Source organism: Bombina bombina, chromosome 5 (assembly GCF_027579735.1).
Source record: "Bombina bombina isolate aBomBom1 chromosome 5, aBomBom1.pri, whole genome shotgun sequence".
NCBI classification, from domain to species: Eukaryota; Metazoa; Chordata; class Amphibia; order Anura; family Bombinatoridae; genus Bombina; species Bombina bombina.
In genome coordinates, this window is record NC_069503.1 from 849,064,844 (window position 1) to 849,083,705 (window position 18,862).

An 18,862-nucleotide genomic window follows, 5' to 3' on the forward strand; every position below is an offset into this window, starting at 1 on the left:
GATCCCCTCTAGCACCTATGGAAGCCCCTCTACAGACACGGGGGCCGAATCAAAAGAGACAGCTGAGCCGGGAGCTGAGAGGAATACGCTGCTCTTAATAGCTCCAGTACTACAGAAGATAGAGCAAAAGAAAGCTGCGCAAGGTGGATCCAAAGCGCGATTAGGTCCCCACATCAAATACTTCACTCCAGAATCTTGGAGAACAATATGCCTCGCTAAACCTTTCCCCAGCATCATTGATCTCTCTGAACAATTAAACAGCTCTCTGCCTTTGTGTCCCGCCGCGCCTTACGCGATACTCGCTCCGGGCAAGAACTACCCTGTATTGCAGCATGATATATGGATCTTTTTATATAGGTCTTCAGATCACAAAACTGGAGTGGGGTAAATACTTATCAAGTGTGATGTTGGGCTGTAGTGTGAATCACGTTTACTTGTACTTAGCCGCATAACTATCCATCTACCACAATTGGCAGCAGATTTTCCCAATGATAGCCTAAATGATGGTTCTTTAGAGAGCCTAAGAATATGGCCGTAAACCACTTAAAAGTGAATCAACTGAATATGTCTGCACTTTACCCTGCTCAGCTCTCAATACTCTCGCTGTTTTAACCCCTCTACACGGACTGTGAGAGAACATGTGGCACATTCCCCCAGGATTTAGAGACCCTACGATGCTATATGTTTGCCTTTTCTGCTGCCCCCATATTATCCAGCAGTTTTTTTCATGTACTCTGCTCAAGTTTTCATTGCCTCCAGTTGAGGGACACTTATATAAGCCAACTAGATTTTGCTTAATGAGATATATAAATTTATTGTATTACTGAAGTTTATATGCTTTGTGTTTTAAGGTAACAGTATGCATGACAATATTTTTTCGTGCTACACCCAGTGTGTGGGGACATATGAATCATAAGAGATCTAGAGTGGGGTAAATTATATCAGACTCCAGCTGGATGATAGACTAGCGGTTAGATACGCTATGGATCAATACACCATGTACATTTTGGGACATTAGTCTTTATTCTAAGTAACTATATATCTATATCATTTCCAGGACTTTACAGCGAGCCAGATTATTGCCTAGTTCATTATGTGCTTTGTATTCAAAGATATATTTATCAGCTCTTTCTCTTTTTTTTTTTTTTTTATGAGTTCTGTTCATTCATCTCAATTCCTGTTTGTGTTTTTGTTAAACGCTTTAAGGTTCCCATATATTTACTCAGTTGGAATTTATTGTTATGCATCTCAGAGACAGAGCCTCTATACTTACTATGCACATTACAATGCTCCACAGACATCTTTGACGACCTTACAGTCTGAACTTTGGGACTGAGCAGTCTCTTACATTAAGCTTTGATCATAGTATTATTGAGCCCTTTCTACATCTCTCTAGTATTTAAAAAGAGGTCTCTCAATGAAACAATGGCCCTTATTTATCCTGCATTTACTATTTAACATATAACCTAAAGGTCTAGTGTCATAGACTCTCACTGCTAGCTCATAACACACATTGCTTATAGATTTTGACTGAGAGGCTAACTATTGCAGAAATCCTATATTGTAGTCATAGTCTCTCTTTTGACAATACCGTCTCACATGTACAAAGTGTCAGGCCTGTGTAATGATATGCTAGCCTATATTACCTCATATATTTTAGAAAAGCTGCCTTCCCAGACCTTGTTAAGGTTATGATATGAGGCATAAATTAGACACTTGAGATGTAGGCTATATAACATGTTTAACATTTTTATTCGCTCTAGCTATTATGCTGATTAACAGAAGATCAATCTACCTAGGCTCCTTAAAAGTCCTCATAGTAACTTCTGATTGTGTGACCTGTTCTCAAGTTTTAAGTACCTGTCTGCTCACTGTTTAAGTCTGCATGTTTAGCACATCTGTTGGCAGCTTAGACTCCACAGTGACATATCTTGCCTATAACTATTCCCATCTGCTCACTACTAATAGTTACAATATTATCTCACCTGCATGAAGTTTAGAATCTGCCTTAATACACCTTACTTATATCTTCCTGTGTCATGCAGCTTACTGTTTAGTCTCTATGCTAATATTGTAACAACTATATGCAAGGTATATTTATCACCTACTATGTATGTATGAGTATTTGAGTGTATAATATAATCCAGGTGTCATGCCCAGATTTGTTCGGTGTCCCACACCGGGTGTTCATACAGACGAAATCACCCCCTCTTATTGCTGTTATATGTTAACCTATTTACTATTAAGGCCTGTGTTACGAGTACAGCTCTCTACATTAGATATAATATTTAGTACTCTAAAAATCTGTGCATTACTTAAATAGTTTTTACCTTAATACGCCTTACTTATACCTTCCTGTGTCATGCAGCTTACTGTTTAGTCTCTATACTAATATTCTAACAACTATATGCAAGGTATATTTATCACCTACTATGTGTGTATGAGTATTTAAGTGTATAATATAAACAAGGTGTCACGCCCAGGTTTGTTCTGTGTCCCACACGGGTTATTTAGACAGATGCAACCACCCCTTCTTATTGCTGTTAATTATTAACCTATTTACTATTAGGGCCTGTGGTACAAGTACAGCTTCTATAAAAAAATAAAATAAAAAAAAATAAAGAGCTTCTATTAGGTCCTGACAGCGTGTATACTCCCCCTGTCTATGTAAAGTAAGCCAATAGAGGTACATTCCATCTACCCCGTTCTATGGTCAAGACCAACCTAATCTCACAACCTCCTGGCTTGCAGCTTATACAGGGTTAAAATCGTTCTACGTCCTAATAATGCCCCTATTTTGGCTAACTTCCCTTCAATACTATTGATACAATCATACCAATAAAGGAGAAGCTTAATGACAGGGAATACTCTAATTCGCTATTTATTAGATTTTATAATCCCTAGTCAGCCCTGGGACTCCCCCTCCTTGGACATTTCTAATCTCACAGCTCATACTTTAAACCTTAAACTTTGCATTCTTATATAAACCTCCGCCCCCCCTCCCTCTTTCCTATACGTATAGCGGTGCTTACCCGCTGAATATCCCCCCCCCCCCCTAGATATCTCAGCCCAAAAGTGGCTGATACATAAGCCAACTCTCCACAGCCTGATTTCTCTGACCTGGATGCTTTATTGATTATTTTCTTTAGTACTGTGGAGAGCATATATTAAACAGATAACATAAAATGAAGTTGTATTCCATTTCGCCCGAACTTATTGTCTATTTTCCAGCTTACGATTTGATATGTAAGTATATTAGTACATGTATATCTTGTTTTTCTATTTCCAAAAATGTCAACCTACAGACAATGTATTATTTACACTGGTGTAATTTTTGCCCCAGGGCGATGTTTGCTTGTAAATCTATGTGTTAAACTTCAATAAAAAAATTATTTAAAAAAAAAGTATTTCCCCATAGGAAGCAATGGGGCTGCGTTAGAAGCTGAACGCTGCTTTTTTGCAGGTGTTAGAATTTTTTTCAGCCGGCTCTCCCCCATTGATTCCTATGGGGAAATCGTGCATGAGCACGTTTAGCCAGCTCACCGCTACCGTAAGCAGCACTGGTATTACAGTGAGATGTGGAGCAAAATTTTGCTCTCTGCTCACTTTTCTGAGGCTAACGCCGGGTTTGAAAAAACATGTAATACCAGCGTTGTCTTAAGTGAGTGGTGAGAAAAAAATGCTTGTTAACCCCGCACACCATTACCGACAAAAACTCGTAATCTTGCCGAATGTTTGCAAATATCGACCTCTGCTACCAGCTTGCCACAGACAGAGTTACTTGTCAAGAACTGACAACAGGTAGTGTGTGGGCAGGAAGGGGTTAACCTCTCAGGGTCTCCAGCCACCTTATGCCAAACCTTTTCCAGGGTATAAAGGCCATTTTCCATTCATCCCCAAGATCCTGCCTACATTTCCCCATACATGAACATTCGCTGCCACCACCCAAAAACGTATTAATCAAGGTTTTGTGGGCTACCCCAAATTACTGTTGCATTACAACTTTAAGAAGAAAAATATATATAAAAATAACTTTTTGGTAACGCTATTCCCAAGCTTAAGGAAGATGTGAATTCATTTACTAGAAATACAGATCTCATTAAATTTATAGTTTAAACTGAAAAAATGAAAAACAAATACATAAATTTAGATGGTATATAACAAAAAAAGGTATTTAAACAATAGATATGCACATTTGCAAATAATTGTAAAAAATAAAAAGGATAAAACACAGAAACCCTAAACTTACAAAGTAAAATAGTGACTTGGGAATTCCCAAATAATTCTAGTGTTCCTTGTTGCTGTTAAGTGGAATGCTTTATTGCTTTATAGGCAGTCCAGGTCACATGACCCACCCCCGGGGGTAGTTGTATACTGCTTAAGTTAGAGTATCTTACCCTGGTCTAGCTTGCCTGTTGGCTTTAGGTTATTTGCTGTGGGGAAACAGACAAAAATAGCTGGGACATACAGTGTGCCCACTACATGAAACATTAGGTCATAATATGTTTTATAACTAAATTAGCAATTTGCAGACACCAAACATCATACCTCCAGATAAACTGGCTGGCATATTCCATGTAGCATCTTGCCCCCTGCCCCTACCTAGGCATATTTGGGTTCATTGGATAACTGATTTTCCCAGCGCCTAAAATATGTGATTTTATAAAGCTAGAATGTGTTCTACAAAATGTTATATTCTTATTTATTATTGCTGGCTTAGTGGTGATTGTTCAGAGGCTGGGATTGCTCCTCACACCTCCAGCCCCCCCCCCATGCAGGGATCTATGTTGTAAACACTTGTCAAATAGGGAAACTCAGAGACAAAAGTATTCAGTTTGATCATTTATATCTAGCTGCTTGAAATGTAAAACTTTTGGTTACCTCTGTGGTCCCAAGTATTCACCCTTTGGAAGTTAAAAGAAAAAGCATGTCTTTGCATAACACAAACCATCATCTAACAAATGGAATGAGTCTGCAAGTAAAGCAGGTCTGCTTCTATAATGTATGCTAAATAATTAAATTCTAATTATGGCTGGACGTGAATAAGAACAACCAGTTACTTCACATACAAAATGTAACTCTTCATACCCTCAAACGGACATCAGTACAATGTCTTCTCTTTACATTTGTTACTCATATTTTCAGTATAGGTTGGAATACATTAGGCAAATGTAGATCTTTCAAAAAACAAATAAATCTAAAGGAGCTGCTTGGAAACAATTGAATACACGCCAGCAGGTAAAATAGACTGTTGAGAATACATCAAAGGGGAGTACAGTGTCCATTTAAAGGGACAGTTAACACCAGACTTTTGTTGTTTAAAAAGATAGATAATCCCTTTATTACCCATTCCCCGGTTTTGCATAACCAACACTGTTATATTAATACACTTTTTACCTCTGTGATTACCTTGTATCTAAACCTCTGCAGACTGCCCCCTTATTTCAGTTCTTTTGACAGAATTTCATTTTAGCCAATCAGTGCTCACTCCAGGGTAACTTCACGTGCATGAGCTCAATGTTATCTATATGAAACACATAAAATAATGCCCTCTAGTGGTCAAAAATCATTCAGATTAGAGGCAGTCTTCAAAGTCTAATAAATTAGCATATGAACCTCCTAGGTTTAGCTTTCAACTAAAAATAGAGAGAAAAAGAAAAATTTGTGATAAAAGTAAATTGGAAAGTTGTTTAAAATTACATTCCCTATTTAAATCATGAACGTTTTTTTGGACTTGACTGATCCTTTAAGTCAAGAACATAAGTTCATTAAATTACCAGTTATATATATATATATATATATATATATATAGAGAGAGAGAGAGAGAGAGAGAGAGAGAGAGAGAGAGATGAAAAAAGGAGACGCACTTGCCGGGTCTTAACAAATGGAGGCCTAGATTTGGAGTTTGGCGGTAGCCGTGAAAACCAGCGTTACAGGCTCCTAATGCTGGTTTTAGGCTACCGCCGGTATTTGGAGTCACTCAAAAAAGGGTCTAACGCTCACTTTTCAGCCGCAACTTTTCCATACCGCAGATCCCCTTACGTCATTTGCGTATCCTATCTTTTCAATGGGATCTTTCTAACTCCGGTATTTAGAGTTGTGTCTGAAGTGAGCGTTAGAAATCTAACGACAAAACTCCAGCCGCAGAAAAAAGTCAGTAGTTAAGAGCTTTCTGGGCTAACGCTGGTTCATAAAGCTCTTAACTACTGTGCTCTAAAGTACACTAACACCCATAAACTACCTATGTACCCCTAAACCGAGGTCCCCCCACATCGCCGCCACTCGATTAAATTTTTTAACCCCTAATCTGCCGGCCGCCACCTACATTATACTTATGTACCCCTAATCTGCTGCCCCTAACACCGCCGACCCCTGTATTATATTTATTAACCCCTAACCTGCCCCCCACAACGTCGCCGCCAGCTACCTACAATAATTAACCCCTAATCTTCCGACCGCAAAGCGCCGCCACCTACATTATAGCTATGTACCCCTAATCTGCTGCCCCTAACACAGCCGACCCCTATATTATATTTATTAACCCCTAATCTGCCGACCGGACCGCACCGCTATTATAATAAAGTTATTAACCCCTAATCCGCCTCACTAACCCTATAATAAATAGTATTAACCCCTAATCTGCCCTCCCTAACATCGCCGACACCTAACTTCAAACATTAACCCCTAATCTGCCGACCGGAGCTCACCGCTATTCTAATAAATGTATTAACCCCTAAAGCTAAGTCTAACCCTAACACTAACACCCCCCTAAGTTAAATATAATTTAAATCTAACTAAATTAATTAACTCTTATTAAATAAATTATTCCTATTTAAAGCTAAATACTTACCTGTAAAATAAATCCTAATATAGCTACAATATAAATTATAATTATATTATAGCTATTTTAGGATTTATATTTATTTTACAGGTAACTTTGTATTTATTTTAACCTGGTACAATAGCTATTAAATAGTTAAGAACTATTTAATAGCTACCTAGTTAAAATAATTACAAAATTACCTGTAAAAATAAATCCTAACCTAAGTTACAATTAAACCTAACACTACACTATCAATAAATAAATTAAATAAAATACCTACAATTACCTACAATTAAACCTAACACTACACTATCAATAAATTAATTAAATACAATACCTACAAATAACTACAATGAAATAAACTAACTAAAGTACAAAAAATAAAAATGAACTAAGTTACAAAAAATAAAGAAATAATTACAAACATAAGAAAAATATTACAAACAATTTTAAACTAATTACACCTACTCTAAGCCCCCTAATAAAATAACAAAGCCCCCCAAAATAAAAAAATGCCCTACCCTATTCTAAATTACTAAAGTTCAAAGCTCTTTTACCTTACCAGCCCTGAACAGGGCCCTTTGCGGGGCATGCCCCAAGAAGTTCAGCTCTTTTGCCTGTAAAAAAAAACATACAATACCCCCCCCAACATTACAACCCACCACCCACATACCCCTAATCTAACCCGAACCCCCCTTAAATAAACCTAACACTAAGCCCCTGAAGATCTTCCTACCTTATCTTCACCATACCAGGTTCACCGATCGATCCAGAAGAGCTCCTCCGATGTCCTGATCCAAGCCCAAGCGGGGGGCTGAAGAGGTCCATGATCTGGCTGAAGTCATCATCCAAGCGGGAGCTGAAGAGGTCCATGATCCGGCTGAAGTCTTCATCCAAGCGGGAGCTGAAGAGGTCCATGATCCGGATGAAGTCTTCTATCAACAGCATCTTCAATCTTCTTTCTTCGGGAGCCATCATCTTCCATCCGACGCGGAACATCCTCTTCTCCCGACGCCTACTAGCCGAATGACGGTTCCTTTAAATTACGTCATCCAATATGGCGTCCCTCGAATTCCGATTGGCTGATAGGATTCTATCAGCCAATCAGAATCAAGTTCAATCCGATTGGCTCATCCAATCAGCCAATCAGATTGAGCTCGCATTCTATTGGCTGATCGGAACAGCCAATAGAATGCGAGCTCAATCTGATTGGCTGATTGAATCAGCCAATCAGATTGAACTTGATTCTGATTGGCTGATTCCATCAGCCAATCAGAATATTCCTACCTTAATTCCGATTGGCTGATAGAATCCTATCAGCCAATCGGAATTCAAGGGACGCCATCTTGGATGACGTCATTTAAAGGAACCGTCATTCGGCGAGTAGGCGTCGGGAGAAGAGGATGTTCCGCGTCGGATGGAAGATGATGGCTCCCGAAGAAAGAAGATTGAAGATGCCGTTGATAGAAGACTTCATCCGGATCATGGACCTCTTCAGCTCCCGCTTGGATGAAGACTTCAGTCGGATCATGGACCTCTTCAGCTCCCGCTTGGATGATGACTTCAGCCAGATCATGGACCTCTTCAGCCCCCCGCTTGGGCTTGGATAAGGACATCGGAGGAGCTCTTCTGGATCGATCGGTGAACCTGGTATGGTGAAGATAAGGTAGGAAGATCTTCAGGGGCTTAGTGTTAGGTTTCTTTAAGGGGGGTTTGGGTTAGATTAGGGGCATGTGGGTGGTGGGTTGTAATGTTGGGGGGGGTATTGTATGTTTTTTTTTACAGGCAAAAGAGCTGAACTTCTTGGGGCATGCCCCGCAAAGGGCCCTGTTCAGGGCTGGTAAGGTAAAAGAGCTTTGAACTTTAGTAATTTAGAATAGGGTAGGGCATTTTTTTATTTTGGGGGGCTTTGTTATTTTATTAGGGGGCTTAGAGTAGGTGTAATTAGTTTAAAATTGTTGTAATATTTTTCTTATGTTTGTAAATATTTTTTTATTTTTTGTAACTTAGTTCTTTTTTATTTTTTGTACTTTAGTTAGTTTATTTCATTGTAGTTATTTGTAGGAATTTTATTTAATTTATTTATTGATAGTGTAGTGTTAGGTTTAATTGTAACTTAGGTTAGGATTTATTAGGGTTAGACTTAGCTTTAGGGGTTAATACATTTATTAGAATAGCGGTGAGCTCCGGTCGGCAGATTAGGGGTTAATAATTGAAGTTAGGTGTCGCCGATGTTAGGGAGGGCAGATTAGGGGTTAATACTATTTATTATAGGGTTAGTGAGGCGGATTAGGGGTTAATAACTTTATAATAATAGCGGTGCGGTCCGCTCGGCAGATTAGGGGTTAATAAGTGTAGGCAGGTGGAGGCGACGTTGTGGGGGGCAGATTAGGGGTTAATAAATATAATATAGGGGTCGGCGGTGTTAGGGGCAGCAGATTAGGGGTACATAGGGATAATGTAAGTAGCGGCGGTTTACGGAGCGGCAGATTAGGGGTTAAAAATAATATACAGGGGTCAGCGATAGCGGAGGCGGCAGAATAGGGGTTAATAAGTGTAAGGTTAGGGGTGTTTAGACCCGGGGTACATGTTAGGGTGTTAGGTGCAGAGGTAGGAAGTGTTTCCCCATAGCGATGGAATCAGCCAATCAGATTCAAGTTCAATCCGATTAGCTGATCCAATCAGCCAATCAGATTGAGCTTGCATTCTATTGGCTGATCGGAACAGCCAATCGGATTGAACTTGAATCTGATTGGCTGATTCCATCAGCCAATCAGAATTTTCCTACCTTAATTCCGATTGGCTGATAGAATCCTATCAGCCAATCAGAATTCGAGGGATGCCATCTTGGATGACGTCCCTTAAAGGAACCGTCATTCGTCGGGAAGTCGTCGGTGAAGATAAATGTTCCGCGTCGGCGGGATGACCATGGATCCGGAAGAAAGAAGATTGAAGATGCCGCTTGATCATGGACCTCTTCAGTTCCCGCTTGGATGAAGACTTCAGCCCGATCATGGACCTCTTCAGCTCCCGCTTGGATGAAGACTTCAGTCGGATCATGGACATCTTCAGCCCCCTGCTTGGGCTTGGATCAAGACATCGGAGGCTCTTCTGGATCGATCGGTGAACCCGGCGTGGTGAAGACAAGGTAGGGAGATCTGCAGGGGCTTAGTGTTAGGTGTATTTAAGGGGGGTTTGGGTTAGATTAGGGGTACAGGTATGTGGGTGGTGGGTTGTAATGTTGGGGGGGTATTGTATGTTTTCTTTTTACAGGCAAAAGAGCTGAATTCTTTGGGGCATGCCCCGCAAAGGGCCCTTTTCAGGGCTGGTAAGGTAAAAGAGCTTTTCTATTTTAATTTTAGAATAGGGTAGGGCATTTTTTTATTTTGGGGGTCTTTGTTATTTTATTAGGGGGCTTAGAGTAGGCGTAATTAGTTTAAAATTGTTGTAATATTTTTCTAATGTTTGTAAATATTTTTTTATTTTTTGTATCTTAGTTCTTTTTTATTTTTTGTACTTTAGTTTATTTCATTGTATTTAGTTTAGTTTATTTCATTGTATTTATTTGTAGGTATTGTATTTAATTAATTTATTGATAGTGTAGTGTTAGGTTTAATTGTAGGTAATTGTAGGTATTTTATTTAATTATTTTATTGATAGTGTAGTGTTAGGTTTAATTGTAACTTAGGTTAGAATTTATTTTACAGGTAATTTTGTAATTATTTTAACTAGGTGACTATTAAATAGTTATTAACTATTTAATAGCTATTGTACCTGGTTAAAATAATTACAAAGTTGCCTGTAAAATAAATATTAATCCTAAAATAGCTACAATATAATTATAATTTATATTGTAGATATATTAGGGTTTATTTTACAGGTAAGTATTTAGCTTTAAATAGGAATAATTTATTTAATAAGAGTTAATTTATTTTGTTAGATTTAAATTATATTTAAGTTAGGGGGGTGTTAGTGTTAGGGTTAGACTTAGCTTTAGGGGTTAATACATTTATTATAGTAGCGGGGTGGTCCGGTCGGCAGATTAGGGGTGAATAAATATAATATAGGGGTCGGCGGTGTTAGGGGCAGCAGATTAGGGGTACATAGGTATAATGTAGGTTGCGGCGGTGTACGGAGCGGCAGATTAGGGGTTAAAAAATATGCAGGTGTCAGCGATAGCGGGGGCGGCAGATTAGGGGTTAATAAGTGTAAGGTTAGGGGTGTTTAGACTCGGGGTACATGTTAGAGTGTTAGGTGCAGACTTAGGAAGTGTTTCCCCATAGGAAACAATGGGGCTGCGTTAGGAGCTTAACGCTGCTTTTTTGCAGGTGTTAGGTTTTTTTTTCAGCTCAAACTGCCCCATTGTTTCCTATGGGGATATCGCGCACGAGCACGTTTTTGAAGCTGGCCGCGTTCGTAAGCACTGCTGGTATCGAGAGTTGCAGTGGCAGTAAATTATGCTCTACGCTCCCTTTTTGGAGCCTAACGCACTGAAAACCCAGCCATTCTGTGAACTCTAAATACCAGCGGTATTTAAAAGGTGCGGCCAAAAAAAAGCCAGCGTTAGCTACGTCGTTACCGACAAAACTCTAAATCTAGCCGTGAATTTGTTAAGGCCCGGCGAGTGCGTCTTCTTCTTTCATCTATATGCTTTTTTTAGATGCACCCCGGGAATTTGATCTTTCCATGCTACAGTGAGTGCGGAGCTCTGGGACTCTTTTATAGATATATACTAACTAAAATATAGCATAAAATAATTTATTTGCCTGGTTTTAATTGTACCTTGAGTACTCATTGTGATTGGTCTAATGCATCTTTATAACCACTGTAAGGTGTGCTAAACAAAACTGTGGATTTGCATTTAAATAAAAGGAAGACTGACCATCTTCCATTGGTTAAAGCACCCCACCCCAGCTCAGGTGTGCTCATGACAGTGTGTTGGATTTGTATATAAAATCCAGGGAGTTTCACAGAGCCATATTTATAATAAGGCAGGGTAAGCATGTGCCTATTATAAACATGCAAGTGATAAGATTCCCTGACTCTGACATTTTTAGATGCACATTTATTGCACTGGCATATTACCAGTTCTCAGCCTATGGGTTAGATTGTGCAACGTAGTTTGAGTAAAATCTATGGTCTGTTTTTTTTTTGTTTTCCTTCAGCTTTATTGAAAAGTGCAACTCAAACATAAGTAAACTGTGTCAACGGTTCAAGCTCTGAATTGTCTGCTGCTCTAGTTGTCAGGCAGTACAGGTAAAAAGAGAGAGCAGGGCAGTCCCATAGCTAGAAACTTCATGCTGCACTGTTTCCTGCATACGCTGTAAGAAGCCTTTGTAAAACTTGCTGGACCCACCCCAACCCAGTCTCTTATGTTGTGACATGAAGTAACAGTGCTTCTGCATGTGTATGCTGTAATCCCTTCTTCTGTAGTTTATCTGGTGATCTAGCTCCATAGTTCAAGCCCTACATTCCTCCTCCTCATCTTGGGTTTAACCCCTTGGCTTCCAAATGGCAGCTGAGGTTCTAAAATTGTAATGAGCACAGCCTGTGGTTGTCTATGTATATATACAACAGTGCTAAAAATTCTATACTAAATCACGATAAGCAGTTCATACAATCCACTGTGGGATATAATAAATATAAAAGTTTGTAATACATCCGAAATGAAAAGATGTGAAGGTATTCCCCTTACCAGAAATTACCTAAATCTAATGAGGTAAGTTGCCGCATCTGTGGGGGGGAAACAACATCTAGCGTACCTGTTCTTTGGTTAGGACTGTATACAGTGGCTTTCATCCTCCTCCTGGAGTCTGCAATAAATTCTGGTCCTCCCTCTGTCCTTGTGTATAGCAACGAATGCTCGGAATCAATAGTAAAAAAAGAACCAGATAGTGTAATACTTACCTCTGTATCCTTTGTTGAAAATAGTTAGGTTTAGGAGCAGTAGTGCACAAATGTGTTGACATACGCCTAGATTTAGAGTTCTGCGTTAGCCGTCAAAAGCAGCGTTAAGGGGTCCTAACGCTGCTTTTAGCTGCCCACTGGTATTTAGAGTCAGCCAGGAAAGGGTCTAACGCTCACTTTCAAGCCGCGACTTTTCCATACCGCAGATCCCCTTACGCCAATTGCGTATCCTATCTTTTCAATGGGATCTTCCTAACACTGGTATTTAGAGTCTTGGCTGAAGTGAGCGATAGAGCCTCTACCGACAAGACTCCAGCCACAAAAAAAAGTCAGTAGTTAAGAGCTTTATGGGCTAAGGCTAGTTTATAAAGCTCTTAACTACAGTGCTCTAAAGTACACTAACACCCATAAACTACCTATGTACCCCTAAACCGAGGTCCCCCCACATCGCCGCCACTATAATAATTTTTTTTAACCCCTAATCTGCCGACCGCACATCGCCGCCACCTACATTATCCCTATGAACCCCTAATCTGCTGCCCCTAACATCGCCGACACCTACATAATATTTATTAACCCCTAATCTGGCCCCCCCACGTCGCCGCTACCTTACCTACACTTATTAACCCCTAATCTGCCGACCGGACCTCGCCGCTACTATAATAAATGTATTAACCCCTAAACCGCCGCACTCCCGCCTCGCAAACACTAGAATAAATAGTATTAACCCCTAATCTGCCCTCCCTAACATCGCCGCCACCTAACTTCAAGTATTAACGCCTAATCTGCCGACTGGACCTCGCTGCTATTCTAATAAATTTAATAACCCCTAAAGCTAAGTCTAACCCTAAAAACCCCCTAAATTAAATATAATTTTAATCTAACGAAATAAATTAAATCTTATTAACTAAAGTATTCCTATTTAAAACTAAATACTTACCTGGAAAATAAACCCTAATATAGCTACAATATAACGAATAATTATAATGTAGCTATTTTAGGATTTATATTTATTTTACAGGCAACTTTGTATTTATTTTAACTAGGTACAATAGCTATTAAATAGTTATTAACTATTTAATAGCTACCTAGTTAAAATAATTACAAAATTACCTGTAAAATAAAAAGTTACAATTAAACCTAACACTACACTATCAATAAATTAATTAAATAAATTACCTACAATTACATAGAATTAAATAAACTAAACTAAATTACAAAAAAAAAAACCGACTAAATTACAAAAAATAAGAAAAGATTACAAGAATATTAGGCTAATTACTCCTAATCTAAGCCCCCTAATACAATAAAAAAGCCCCTCAAAATAATAAAGGTCCCTACCCTATTCTAAATTAAAAAGTAACCAGCTCTTTTACCAGCCCTTAAAAGGGCTTTTTGCAGGGCATGCCCCTAAGCAATCAGCTCTTTTGCCTGTAAAAAAAAATACAACCTCCCCCCAACATTAAAACCCACCACCCACATACCCCTACTCTAACCCAAACCCCCCTTAAATAAACCTAACACTACCCCCCTGAAGATCTCCCTACCTTGAGTCGTGTTCACCCAGCCGGGCACAGATGGACCAAAAGAGGACATCCGGAGCGGCAGAAGTCTTCATCCTATCCGGGCAGAAGAGGTTATCCAGACCGGCAGACATATTCATCCAAGCGGCATCTTCTATCTTCATCCATCCGGAGCGGAGCGGAGCAGAGCCATCTTCTTCCAGCCGACGCGGATCCATCCTCTTCAACTGACGCCTACTCGCCGAATGATTGTTCCTTTAAATGACGTCATCCAAGATGGCGTCCCTCAAATTCCGATTGGCTGATAGGATTCTATCAGCCAATCGGAATTAAGCTAGGAAAAATCTGATTGGCTGATTAAATCAGCCAGTCAGATTCACGTTCACTCCGATTGGCTGATCCAATCAGCCGATCAGATTGAGCTTGCATTCTATTGGCTGATCAGGACAGCCAATAGAATGCAAGCTCAATCTGATTGGCTGATTGGATCAGCAAATCGGATTGAACTTGAATCTGATTGGCTGATTTAATCAACCAATCAAATTTTTCCTACCTTAATCCTAATCAGCCAATCCTATCAGCCAATTGGAATTCGAGGCGACACCATCTTGTATTACGTCATTTAAAGGAACCGTCATTCGTCGTCTAGTCGTTGGTGAAGAAGGATGTTCTGCGCCGGAAGTCTTGAAGATGGACCCGCTCCTCGTCGGATGGATGAAGATAGAAGATGCCGCTTGGATGAAGATGTCTGCCGGTCCAGATGTCCTCTTCTGCCCAGATAGGATGAAGACTTCTGCCGCTCCGGATGTCCTCTTTTGGTCCATCGGTGCCCGGCTGGGTGAACACGACTCAAGGTAGGGAGATCTTCAGGGGGTAGTGTTAGGTTTATTTAAGGGGGGTTTGGGTTAGAGTAGGGGTATGTGGGTGGTGGGTTTTAATGTTGGGGGGTTGTATTTTTTTTACAGGCAAAAGAGCTGATTACTTTGGGGCATGCCCTGCAAAAAGCCCTTTTAGGGGCTGGTAAAAGAGCTGGTTACTTTTTAGTTTAGAATAGGGTAGGGATCTTTATTATTTTGGGGGGCTTTTTTATTTTATTAGGGGGCTTAGAGTAGGTGTAATTAGCCTAATATTCTTGTACTCTTTTTTTTTTGTAATTTAGTGTTTGTTTGTTTTTGTAATTTAGTTTAGTTTATTTAATTGTATGTGATTGTAGGTGCTTTATTTAATTAATTTATTGATAGTGTAGTGTTAGGTTTAATTGTAACTTAGGTTAGGATTTATTTTACAGGTCATTTTGTAATTATTTTAACTAGGTAGCTATTACATAATTAATAACTATTTAATAGCTATTGTACCTAGTTAAAATAAATACAAAGTTGCCTGTAAAATAAATATAAATCCTAAAATAGCTACATTATAATTATTCGTTATATTGTAGCTACAGGGAGTGCAGAATTATTAGGCAAGTTGTATTTTTGAGGATTAATTTTATTATTGAACAAAAACCATGTTCTCAATGAACCCAAAAAACTCATTAATATCAAAGCTGAATAATTTTGGAAGTAGTTTTTAGTTTGTTTTTAGTTATAGCTATTTTAGGGGGATATCTGTGTGTGCAGGTGACTATTACTGTGCATAATTATTAGGCAACTTAACAAAAAACAAATATATACCCATTTCAATTATTTATTTTTACCAGTGAAACCAATATAACATCTCAACATTCACAAATATACATTTCTGACATTCAAAAACAAAACAAAAACAAATCAGTGACCAATATAGCCACCTTTCTTTGCAAGGACACTCAAAAGCCTGCCATCCATGGATTCTGTCAGTGTTTTGATCTGTTCACCATCAACATTGCGTGCAGCAGCAACCACAGCCTCCCAGACACTGTTCAGAGAGGTGTACTGTTTTCCCTCCTTGTAAATCTCACATTTGATGATGGACCACAGGTTCTCAATGGGGTTCAGATCAGGTGAACAAGGAGGCCATGTCATTAGATTTTCTTCTTTTATACCCTTTCTTGCCAGCCACGCTGTGGAGTACTTGGACGTGTGTGATGGAGCATTGTCCTGCATGAAAATCATGTTTTTCTTGAAGGATGCAGACTTCTTCCTGTACCACTGCTTGAAGAAGGTGTCTTCCAGAAACTGGCAGTAGGACTGGGAGTTGAGCTTGACTCCATCCTCAACCCGAAAAGGCCCCACAAGCTCATCTTTGATGATACCAGCCCAAACCAGTACTCCACCTCCACCTTGCTGGCGTCTGAGTCGGACTGGAGCTCTCTGCCCTTTACCAATCCAGCCACGGGCCCATCCATCTGGCCCATCAAGACTCACTCTCATTTGATCAGTCCATAAAACCTTAGAAAAGTATTGAGATATTTCTTGGCCCAGTCTTGATGTTTCAGCTTGTGTGTCTTGTTCAGTGGTGGTCGTCTTTCAGCCTTTCTTACCTTGGCCATGTCTCTGAGTATTGCACACCTTGTGCTTTTGGGCACTCCAGTGATGTTGCAGCTCTGAAATATGGCCAAACTGGTGGCAAGTGGCATCTTGGCAGCTGCACGCTTGACTTTTCTCAGTTCATGGGCAGTTATTTTGCGCCTTGGTTTTTCCACACGCTTCTTGCGACCCTGTTGACTATTTTGAATGAAACGCTTGATTGTTCGATGATCACGCTTCAGAAGCTTTGCAATTTTAAGAGTGCTGCATCCCTCTGCAAGATATCTCACTATTTTTGACTTTTCTGAGCCTGTCAAGTCCTTCTTTTGACCCATTTTGCCAAAGGAAAGGAAGTTGCCTAATAATTATGCACACCTGATATAGGGTGTTGATGTCATTAGACCACACCCCTTTTCATTACAGAGATGCACATCACCTAATATGCTTAATTGGTAGTAGGCTTTCGAGCCTATACAGCTTGGAGTAAGACAACATGCATAAAGAGGATGATGTGGTCAAAATACTCATTTGCCTAATAATTCTGCACTCCCTGTATATTAGGCTTTATTTTACAGGTAAGTATTTAGTTTTAAATAGGAATACTTTAGTTAATAAGATTTCATTTATTTCGTTAGATTAAAATTATTTTTAATTTAGGGGGGTGTTAGGGTTAGGGTTAGACTTAGCTTTAGGGGTTAATACATTTATTAGAGTAGCGGTGAGGTCCGGTCGGCAGATTAGGGGTTAATACTTGAAGTTAGGTGGCGGCGATGTTAGGGAGGGCAGATTAGGGGTTAATACTATTTATTATAGGGTTTGCGAGGCGGGAGTGCGGTGGTTTAGGGGTTAATATCTTTATTAGAGTATCGGCAAGGTCCGGTCGGCAGATTAGGGGTTAATAAGTGTAGTTAGGTGGCGGCGACATTGGGGGGCCAGATTAGGGGTTAATAAATATTATGTAGGTGTCGGCGAAGTTAGGGGCAGCAGATTAGGGGTTCACAGGGATAATGTAGGTGGCGGCGGTGTGCGGTCAGCAGATTAGGGGTTAAAAATATTTATTATAGTGGCAGCGATGTGGGGGGACCTCGGTTTAGGGGTACATAGGTAGTTTATGGGTGTTAGTGTACTTTAGAGCAGTGATTTTTTAACCTTTTTTTGCCGTGGCACACTTTTTTACATTAAAAAATCCTGTGGCACACCACCATCCCAAAATTTAAAAAAAATCACATATTGTAGCCTAATACAGCATATATATATACACATACACACAAACACACACATACTGTATATATGTTATGCCATGCCTCCTACAAACTACCCCTGCACTGGGAGTAAAAAACAAGCAAAGTTTAAAAAATATGTCACACTGTTGTCAGTCTGCCGTGGCACACCTGAGGATCTCTCACGGCACACTGGTTAAAAAACACTGCTTTAGAGCACTGTAGTTAAGAGCTTTATAAACCGGCGTTAGCCCATAAAGCTCTTAACTACTGACTTTTTTTTGCGGCTGGAGTCTTGTCGGTAGAGGCTCTACCGCTCACTTCAGCCAAGACTCTAAATACCGGCGTTAGAAAGATCCCATTGAAAAGATAGTATATGCAATTGGCATAAGGGGATCAAGTGAGCGTTAGACCCTTTCCTGGCTGACTCTAAATACCAGCGGGCGGCCAAAAGCAGCGTTAGGACCCCTTAACGCTGCTTTTGACGGCTAACGCAGAACTCTAAATCTAGGCCTCTGTCTTTTTAGCCTGTGTTTTAAGATACAATCTGTAAATTCCATCAAATTAGTCAGTATTGCTTCAGACTTTCTTTCGAAAGCTTGTCATCTTATAAATGTATAGTTAGTCCAATAAAAAAGCATCATTGCTCAATTATTTTTATATATATATTATCATGTATATATAAATATATATATATATATTTATATATTCATGATAATATATGGGTATAGATATATCTACGGATATATATTGGAATATCTTTTTATAAATACATAAAACATATCCCCCATATGTGCAGGACATTGGAATGTAAAATATTTAAGGTAAATACACACTATAACACTTTATTAAAAATCATTATAGCATAAGCATGCATTTACACCATGTTTTCATCTACTTAACTGCAAATGGCTACAATGCCCTTATATACTGTATATGCCT